This window comes from Cupressus sempervirens, chromosome 8 (assembly GCF_028749045.1).
Source record: "Cupressus sempervirens isolate cs-2001-9-10 chromosome 8, ASM2874904v1, whole genome shotgun sequence".
Lineage (NCBI taxonomy): Eukaryota > Viridiplantae > Streptophyta > Pinopsida > Cupressales > Cupressaceae > Cupressus > Cupressus sempervirens.
The window spans coordinates 156,670,330-156,680,758 of record NC_143125.1 but is presented as its reverse complement, the minus strand read 5'-3'; the positions used below and the strand labels follow the sequence as shown (position 1 = coordinate 156,680,758).

The 10,429-nt window shown below is 31.3% G+C and overlaps 1 long non-coding RNA gene across 1 annotated transcript; it reads right to left on the bottom strand.

Moving 5' to 3' along the window:
• Positions 1 to 5,413: 5,413 nt before the first annotated feature.
• Positions 5,414 to 6,251, bottom strand: LOC149542029 (uncharacterized). The gene is made up of 2 exons (XR_016355173.1): positions 6,123 to 6,251; positions 5,414 to 5,885 (listed from the first exon to the last, which is right to left on the bottom strand). It is a non-coding gene; the product is annotated as an uncharacterized LOC149542029 (long non-coding RNA).
• Between the last annotated feature and the right edge of the window lie 4,178 nt (positions 6,252 to 10,429).

Sequence of the window (10,429 nt, the reverse complement as noted above, 5' to 3'; positions counted from 1 at the left end):
AGTTTATTATCCAAAGGATGTACTCAAAAATATTTTTACTTTGCAAGAACAAGAACTGAGAAAGGAGAAATGGATAGTATTCAGCAAGATTCTAGAATTTATTAATATTTTTTACCCCCAGTATGACCCATTGAAAGATAAAAAAATATTGGGGAGCCAAGATGCAAGCATTAATGAATAATTTTGTTGTGATTATCCAAACAATGAATGAAAAGAAAGCCACATATGTTGAGACATATCCAGACAAGGCTATAGAGGTGCAAAGGAGGATCAATAGTAGAAATGTAGTGGCCCCTGGCCAATATACCTTGTAGAAAATGGTGGGATATGTGATGATCCAGAATGTGCAATAGGTTCCTCTTCACCAGAGACCAGACCCAGGAAGCCCATCTGTACCCCGTGCTCCAAAAAGATAAAGATTAGAGCAAGGGTCTTCTTCCCAAGTGGAGCAATATTCCCCAAACCAATCCCCTATCAGAATTGATGGTGAAGCATCTCTAAGGGAGCAGCTTAGACAAATTGGTGAAGAGGGAGATGTAATTGTTACTTCCACAGATTTGGAGATTGGAGAGCCTCAAGAACCACCTACACCTTCATTGGATCTCACTGTGGCTGATTATCAAGGTTAGGAGATTGATCCCATAGTTGCCCAAGCCTCATAAAAATTTATTAATGATGAGAATTTTGTAAAATCTAGGGGTTTTGCTCAATTTTTGTGGAGATTAAACATGGGAAATTTTGAGAAAACTTGTGAGAAGATAAAGGCAGAACAACTAGACAAACTTGACTCTAATATTAAGGAAGAGGTAAAGTCTAAATTTTTGAATGACTTTTCTCAATTTACTCTTGAAGCTGGGAGGCAGATAGTTAAATAGTCAAGAGTCCTCCTTCTGCTAGAATGGGATATAGTAAATGCCATTGTTTTTGATTCAGTAAGAAAACGGAGGGATGTTCAACTAAGGATTGAGGAAGAGATATTATAGGCTCATAGAGGAGTCAAGTTTAGTGATGACCACAAAGCCCTTTTTATTTGATCTATGGAAAAAAGGAATAATACTAGAATGCATGAGATTTCTATTGCAGAGCATACTGGTGCATTGATAGTATTCAGGCCTGGTGAGGTAGGTAGTAAAAAAATAATGGGAATGGCATCAAAAATGCTAAAATTTGGCAGTGTGGTGTCTGGCCAAGAAGAAGATAGATTTCCCAACTCAATGTTAGGTTTGAAGAAGTTCTGAAAGCATATGAGGAGAGGGGTATGCAAATACAATCATTAGAAAATAAAGTGACTCAAATGGAGAAGATTCTCGGGAAAAGAAAATTAGGAGAATCTAGTAAACCTAGGATTGCATACCCCCCATGGCCACCTATTGAGCCTTTTAAATCAACACCAATTATTGAGATACTAGATACCACAAAAAGGCCTCAGTTCTATACTGCAGAGGATTTTGAAGAGGAGAAAAATAAATTATATGCATTACATGTAGAACTTAATAATCAATATGAAGAAAAATTGAGGTAGGGTATCGTGTATTTAGTAGATAGAATTGAATGGGCATCATTTTTTGATTTAATAATAAGGATTGTAGCTATTAGGGATGAGTTAAAAGGAAATGAAGTTGTATTCAGACCCATTGTAAAAAAATGGACATAAAGAAATAAAGATATCACTGCTATGTGTATATCTGTTATTCAGTTGACATGCCATCAGATAGAAAAGATTTTTGATTTGTTAAATCAATTGCAAGGTTTTGATGATAAACAAGATTCCTTCCAAATAAGATTAACTATTTTTTTTTCCAATTATTTTACAAAGAAATTTGATTTATTCCCTTGTGCTTTAAAGACAATTGAGAAAGTGAAGGAAAGGGAAGAATGGAAGAAGGAGTTGGATGAAATATTTTGTGAAAGAATGAATAAAGTTATAAATGAACCAGGCCATCTATTATGGGCAATGACAAATGAAGAGCTGGTAAAAGTGCAGTTGTTCTACAACATTGTTAAAAAAGATCTAATGGATATGGAGGCAATTGCAAATTCTTTGATAATTGTATAAAGAGAGGTCCAGAGTTTTGATTGGCTGGATAACACTGCCTACAATGAGTGGAAAGAAAAATTTATGTCTATAGAACAGACGGTAGGAGATGATGAGGTGGGGGATGATGAGGAAGAAGAAGGTAGAAAAATAGAAGTCGCCCCTACCGTTGATGATAAAGACAAAGAGAATCCTCAGGTAGTAGAAGATGGCTCATCACTTTCACATTTGATGGCCACCTACCCTGAGGAATCATAATGATAAAAGAATCCGATCATAGTATTTTTGTCTTTCCAAGTGGAATAACAGAAAGGGACCCACAAAAGGATTTGCAATGTACCAGTCTTTTTGTTATTCATAGTTTTTTCTTCTTGTGATAGGTGTATGTAAGAATCTTTTGAAGGACACCTGTCAATCACATTTGCCCTTTGCTTGTTGCAACTCATGCCTATATAAATGAGTTTTCAAGGCAATGTGATGGTTTGATTTCTAATGCTATTAGTGATACTTAGTTTTTTTTTGGTCCAAGTAATTTGAACAAGCTTTATGATGTATTTTGTCTATTAATTTATGGGAATACATTAATAAAGAATGATCTCTGTGTTTCTTCCTAAGGTCATTCTAAGTTTTACTGCAAGTGTATACAATTTTCAAAGAAAATGAATACAAATTATGAGTTGTCCCCATATCAGTTCTTTCTGAATTATGTCTCCTTTTTTATTACTTAGTCATCTTGATGTTGTATAAGTAAAGGCTTGTGCAATTGAATGCAATCCACTTAGGTTGTATATCTTTTCTTCACTGCAATTAGTTCAATGAATTAAGTAAAGGCTTTGATGAAAGTGATAAGATTGCTGCAGTAATGGGAAGGATGTTTTGAATGATAAAGTCCAATAAGAATTGTTGATGATATTTCTTGTAAGGAAATAGATCATATCCATGGAATTGCAATAGACTCTGAACCCCAATGGAATAGGCACTGGTCAAATTAATTCAATTGGAAGAGAAATAGATCATAGATGGGTATCAAATGCAAAATTACAATCAATTTTACTTTTATTTCCTGAAGATTTTCAAAGTTGGTCAATACTTGTTTGCATGAAATATTCTAGCCTTAGTTAACCACTGTTGCAAAGAATACTTGCAAATCTACAGAAGACTTTATGACCAAATCTCTTATATGGGATGTATTTTTTTTTAAATGTCACAATTAGCTATGTATTTATGGATTGAGGATGGGAATCAAAATGAAACTAAGATAGTTTGCGTACAACAACAGTTAGATTGAGTCATCCCTTAGGTATACCCACCTTGGTTTTGTAGAGCCTAAAGAGAAGAAAACCATTCCTGGTTCTGTTAATGTTGGATCCAAATGGTGTGCATGTGTAACTGAAAATAGGAAATGGCTAGTCCTTAGGTTGCATAAGTAAATTATCATTTTGGTATTGAGGCCCTCTATTTCTCAATAGTTTTAAAACTCCAACAATTCTCATGGATCTTGTGGCTCTCATGTCATCAAGATAAGAATCAAAGGCATCAACAACCAAATGCTCATCATTAACATGTCCTTGTATTAAGTAAAAAATAATTTACATTTTAAGAGAGAACAATATGAGGCCAAGTGGTCAATAGAGAGAAATTTTAAAAATGGCTTAAGCTCTCATAACCCATCGATTGACTATGTGGTATATTGCCCATCATGCAAGCCATATCTCCAGGGAGACATGGAAATATCAATGTCCAGCAAAATATTTGAAAAGATGCAATGACATATAGCGGTCATAGTATCATCCACCTTTAGAAAATGAGTAATAGAGTTACCAATGGCCAAAGCCAAAATTTTCAAAGAAATAAGGGGGGAGATTGGGAATACAAACTCACACATGATGCACACTGAGAAGTTTAGTTAAGGGGTTGAAGGAGATAACCTAGGGTTTGGCAAAAAGATAGTAATTCCACCAAACCCACAACTTGCTCATCACTATTATAATTTTATTAACAGAATTGTGTTTTGTATTTTTTTGTGAAATTATATATATGTGTTGATATTTTGAATAAGGAGAATGAACAAAAACTAAGTCTCGTCTTTTATTGTCTTACAAATCTCAAAATATTTACATAATTTGTAACAAATTGCATTTTACTCAGATTTGAAATAAATAAAGGCAAAAAAGTAACAACATTGGCCTCCTTGCATATAGTGTGCAAAATTACTCTAAATTGTGTCAACATCATCCTCAAACCATAGAGTTAAAAAAAAATATATTCAAAATAAAATATGTATGGTAGCAAAGAAAAAGTTGTGATTTAATGTATGATGAAGCCTAACATTTTATTAGTTTTCTTTAGGTAAATAAATCATAACCTAAAAATAAATCATATAATATAATAAAAAAGTTGTGATTTAATGTTAAATAAATAAATCAAACCATAATTAAACTAAGCCTAATATATTACAAGTGGAACTTAGTTGAAATAAGGGGATTGAGATAATCAGTTCTTTTAAAAGCGTGATGTGTCTGAGTAAAGTGTGTTTATACTTGTGTTAATGAAATCAACAATTCTTATAATTTTTAGATCTTATCAAATTGATCTACCACAAATTCAATATTTTTTGAAATTATATATATGTCAATGTTTGCCTAAGTTTCACTTTTTCTATTCTGAACATCTCTAAGGACTTGCTATTCTATAGTTTGAGAATAAACGAGCTTTTATTATTACTCTTACAATAGGCCATGACAATTAAAAGGAAGTTAAAATAGAAACAGTTAGATGTAGAGATGTATCTAATCTTATAATTTTCCTTAAGCATTCTATATTAGTTTAAAAATATGTGTATAATTGCATAAATATGTATTTGAGATGTTGTTTTAATATTTATTTGTAAATATAATTGAGTTGTTTCTATTGAAGCTAATCAACTACAATTGTATTTTAGATTAGAATTAAATATAAATTTTTTATGAACAAGTATTTTCTATTAATTTACAATATTTAAAAACATATTTCCAAAAAAAAGGTGGAGGATAGGGAATTACCTTGGGAGAGTTAAATGACCAAAGCAAAAAACAAAGCACAAATTAACTATTTCAATGTAAAAAATAAAATAAATTACCATGAATGACCAAAAGAAAGCTAGAGATTAAATCCTAGAGAAACCACCCATCTTCATATTAATAATTTTTTTATAAAATATAATTCCAACATTAATATCAAGACTAATTAAAAAAACAAATAAATTTGAATTATACTTTGATTATCAACTCACATGCTATAACTCTTTAAAAATATTAAAACTAATCTCCAACTAATGACCATTACAGCTAATAACAAGAATAATAGAGTGATCATAAAGAGTAACATAAAGATCGTCCATGATACAAGAAAATACCTCCATTAAAATACTCATTATAAAATCCACAAGTTTGTGGATTGCATTCACCATAATTTGACTTATCAAAACCATATTGTGTTTGTGGGTATGACGGGTCTGCATCAAAGGCCTGTGAGATAGATAAATGCCCACTACGCAGATCTCTTTTGATAAAGAAATACCATTTTATATGGTAGGATATATTTTGATGGAATCTGTTATGATATATTTGACAGGAAAAAGAAACTTGAGCTTGATAAAGAATTGGTAAATAAAGAAGTGATGGATGGAGGAACTCTCAATTCTACGCATTCTTTTCATTTCATCCGGTCCTTGTGAAACACTTGCAGTCCAAATTTACCTCCATTAACTGAAACATTAAGTTCTTCCAACTGGGTATTTTCTTCCATTGTGATCAATGCAATTCTCTACCAATCAACACTCCTCTGGGATCTTCTCCTTTGTCTTTTCAACCTGATGGATGAACATAAAACTTAAGACCAGAGTTATTGTATCTTGTGAGTTTTTAATTTGGATGTTTCGGATTACACAATGTAATCCTTCACCAGAAAGAGATCAATAATAAACAATAATGAATAGAAGAAGACCGGAACGTTTATTTCAATCAGAACTTAGAACAACTAAATGGATCCAACATAAAAACATGAACTATTGCTAATAATAATAGAGAGCGATGAGTTATTTCCGTACCTTATTCAGTCTGTTCTGCCATGAAATTCATCTCAAACAGCTTTAAGTTCTTACAACTGAGAAATTGAGTATATATGGATGGGAAAATCTCGCTTTAATAGGAATACTTTTTTTTTTTTGAGTTTTTTGTGGACCACATCTCACTAAATTTTTAGGTCTCCTTCTTTTTAAAGCCAAAGTGTCACATAACACATTGATGACATGCTTCCCATTTGGGCAGAATTGGATTACAACTCATGTGGGCTGGATGCACATTTTCATGCCGTAGACACTTTGCACATTTCTCACCACATGATGGTGGGAATTTTATATGAAAATAATAATAATGTTCTTGATTGCAAGTATACATTATAAGTACGGAGATTCTGAATCAAAATATGACACAACTTCTTTATAAACTAACATATAAGTTGGATTTCAAGATCCAAAATAGTCAAAAAGAGAGGATTATTTGTTTCATCTTTAATATTGGTTGACAAAAGATTTAGTGGAGATGAGAGCTCGTGTCTCGTTTGGTAGAAAGAACATTTGAGTTTTTTAGTTTTGTTTAAGAAATGCATTTTATAAGTGGGTTTGTAAGATTTAAAAAATAATAATAATAATGAGATTTCTTGTTGTAATTGAGTATTATAAAATAGAAAATTGAACAACTATTAAGATAAAGAATTGTGTTGACAATCTTACGTATTGTAGATTTATGTTCATTTATCTTTGTAATGAATAGAGTCGTATATTTTATCTTTAGAATGAATAAGATCTTATATAGAGCTGTGATTTTTTCTTAAAAAGTGATAGAATCTTCTAGAAATCTCATAATACACGAGACAGTTAAATATAAAATGATATTATGGTTAAAAGGCCCTTGGTCTACTGGTACTCACAAAGAGCTCACTAGGGATCAACTCTTGTTGAGTGCAAGGCCCAACACCATTTCCTAACCCCTCGACCAAAAAAAAATGCACTTCTGATGTTGGTTCATTATTACAAAGTTTACAAATGCATCAATATCTTGAAATAAAGTGCTCTCAACCTATACAAAACTAATGAGCACATACCTATAGTTGGCCCAAAGAAAAAATCAAACCAAAAGAAAAACTAGTATACCTAAGATATGTTTGTGCTCTATATTAATGCAAATCTAGACTAGGGTGTACTTCCCAATCTAGTAGTTTTTATATTACTTTTTTCTTTCACAAATTCACACAACTCAAGAAACAAAATTCACACCAAGAATAGTTTAATAAAATAATTATAGCCAAAAAATTCACCAATAGTGCTTTAAGGGATTTGAAGTGTACAAGAATTAAAGAAAAAACAAATTACATCATATTTTATAAATTAATCTACAAATAAATTTTTATCATATTTAACATAGTTTAGGTGGCCTTTGTTCTATTTATTTTGGATTCTTTATGTTCTATATACCTTGGACTCTTCATTGATTTTTTTAGATAAAATTTGATCTCCCTTTTAACTATCTTTTATATATCCTCTTTTCTCACATTCTTCTCATACAATTATCATTCATTTATTTAACTGATTTTTATTTTTTGCTTCAAAATATTTAAAACTCTTTAGATCGATCCACATACATTGTAACAAGCTCATAGCCTCCATGTTGACTAAAATGATCAAGAAACAAATTTAAATTCTCAAATAACTTAAATTTTTTTTTTAAAAAATCATGGTTAATAGAAAGATGTGCTTTAACAAGAAAACTTAATTTTTTTCACTATCCAAATGTTAAAAACACTTAGTAGATGCTAGAAAAAATACAAAAGCATATCTATATTCATAAGAACACTTATCAATATTTTAAATTAATCAATATAGAAAATAAAAATTCCTACAACCTTTTAAAATGTAAAATAGAACTTATAGGTTCTTGTAGTTAATTTTTAGCAACCCAAATATACAAAACAAAAACTTAAATTTAGTTCCTATTTGATTGAAATGTCACCTATATGAATATCCAATAGGAATGAAAAGAATTTAAAACATTAAGAACTTCTTGAAGCTTGACAAATGAGATTTACATCATACACAACTAAGAGAACATATACCAAACTAAAAAATTATATAAAAATTAAACTAGAGCTTGAGAAGTTTTTTTTTCATTGTATATGATTCCTTTTTAGCCTAAATTTCATGAATCAAACATTTTTAGGCATGAGAAAATATTTCATGAGTGATTCTTAAATATCTTAAATTGATGTAGGAGCATCTTGGGTGTAAGAGCAATCTTGCATCAACCAAAAATATTTTTGTTTTTGTCTTTTCAATAAAGGTTATTTCAATACAGAGTTGTTGTTTATTGAAGATTACTATTTTTAGTAAGTTGGTCATATGTGCTCTAAATGTTCTAATTTCATAGGTGGAGGTTCATCTTAGATATATCAATATGCTAGATGAGTTTCATTGTCATATCTTACGTATTGGTGAAGTTATTATAGATTTTTCGTATAAAAACTTTGAGTTCAATTTTGAAAGCCTTAGAGGCCCTGAAATGAGCTTAAACCTTGGTTGATGGACGCTTGTGTGATCAATCATTGTAGATCAAAAGTAGAACAAGAGTTGTCATTTTTGAGAAGGGGTTATAATAGCCAATCAGGTCAACAGTTTTTAAGTTATGGTCTCTAGAAGTTGGGCTACCTAAAAACCATAAAAATATAATTTGTAATAATTTTGAGCTGATTCTATGTAATAAAATGATATAATTTTAGGGTTGGTCGGCCTCAAGAGTTAGGACTAAATGTCTCGAACCTTCTCGGATGGTGAAAAATTGCCTATATAAGGAAGGCTTGTTGGTTGTTTAGGACAATTATGGGTAGTGGTTTATAGCTTTGTTGTGTTGAATGTTGTAAGGAAGGTTCTATGTGGATTTCCTATTGCATTTTTAAAATCTATAATTCTATACTTTAGTCAAATAATACAAAGCCCATATTTATCTCTCACAGAGGGTGCAAGATGACCACAAGGTTGTGGCTAATAAATAATGCTTAATGAAGTTCAACATTGGAAGCTAACATGATGAGGTACTATGTGATATCATACCCATGAATGCATTTCATATGTTGTTGGGTAGATTGTGGCAGTTTGATAGGCATGTTATACATGATGGTTGTGCAAATACATATTCCCTGACAAAGGATGGAGTGTGAGATAGGATAAAGCAATTGAAAGACATAAAAGAAAATACATGTAGTAATGCCAGAATAATTTTTGTTTATGGAAGAAATTTCCTAGAGGGTATGAAGCATGAGCATATGTGTTTTTCTATAATTCCAAAAGATGGTTTAAAGAAAAAGTAGAAGATGTACTTGCAAAAGTTGTAGATTTGTTGGATGAGTTTCCAAATATTGTATCTAATAGATTACCACCAATGAAGAATATTAGTCATTAGATGGACTTGATTCTAGGAGTTAGTTTCCCAAATAAGGCAGCACATGGAATAACACCTACAAAAAGAGAAGAGTTGAAGAAATAAGTACAAGACTTGTTGTAGAAGAGGTTGATTTGAGAGAGTTCAAGTCAGATTTGGATTAGAGAAGGAGATGAATGGAAGGCTGCCTTCAAGAAAAAGAAAGGATTATATGAGTGGCTAGACATGCCTTTGGGCTAACCAATGCGCCAAGCACTTTCATGTGACTCATGTATGAAGTACTGAATGAATTTTTGGGTAAGTTTTCCATTGTTTACCTAGATGATATTTGATCTTCAGTAAGACATTGGAGGAGCATATAATGCATATTCGTAGGGCATTTGAGAAGTTGTGGGAAAATAAATCGTTGATTAATTTGAAGAAGTGCTTTTTTGTAAACGAGTTAGTATATCAATGATTTGTAGTTTTAGTAGGTGGGTGGGTAAGTGCACCAAGTTGTGGTGCCAAAAGGGGGGTATAAGTGGACACATTTTTCCTGAAATCTGCAAATTTTGAACTTCAACAAGAATTTGGAGATAGTTATGCTCAAAATTTTAAGATATGACAAAAAAAAAGTCGTAGTCCTTTGAATCTAGTTTCTAAACTATTAATTTTCTTTTCAAAATGGTTTAGTTTTAGGTCCTCAAAAAAGGGGGCCACAAAAAGTGGTATTGTTTATTCCAAAAAAACATAAAACAGTACAAAGTGTGGCCCCCCTAAAATTTTAACTTTTTTTTTTGGAAATTCTTTAATCGCACTGGTCAAAAGTTACTTAACACTATGTAGTTTATCCCAAATTTTTTGGGTAATTTTATAATGTCTATTTTTTTTAAATGAATTTTTTAAGTAGACACATCCCAAAAATGTGAAATATCTATGTGCTCCC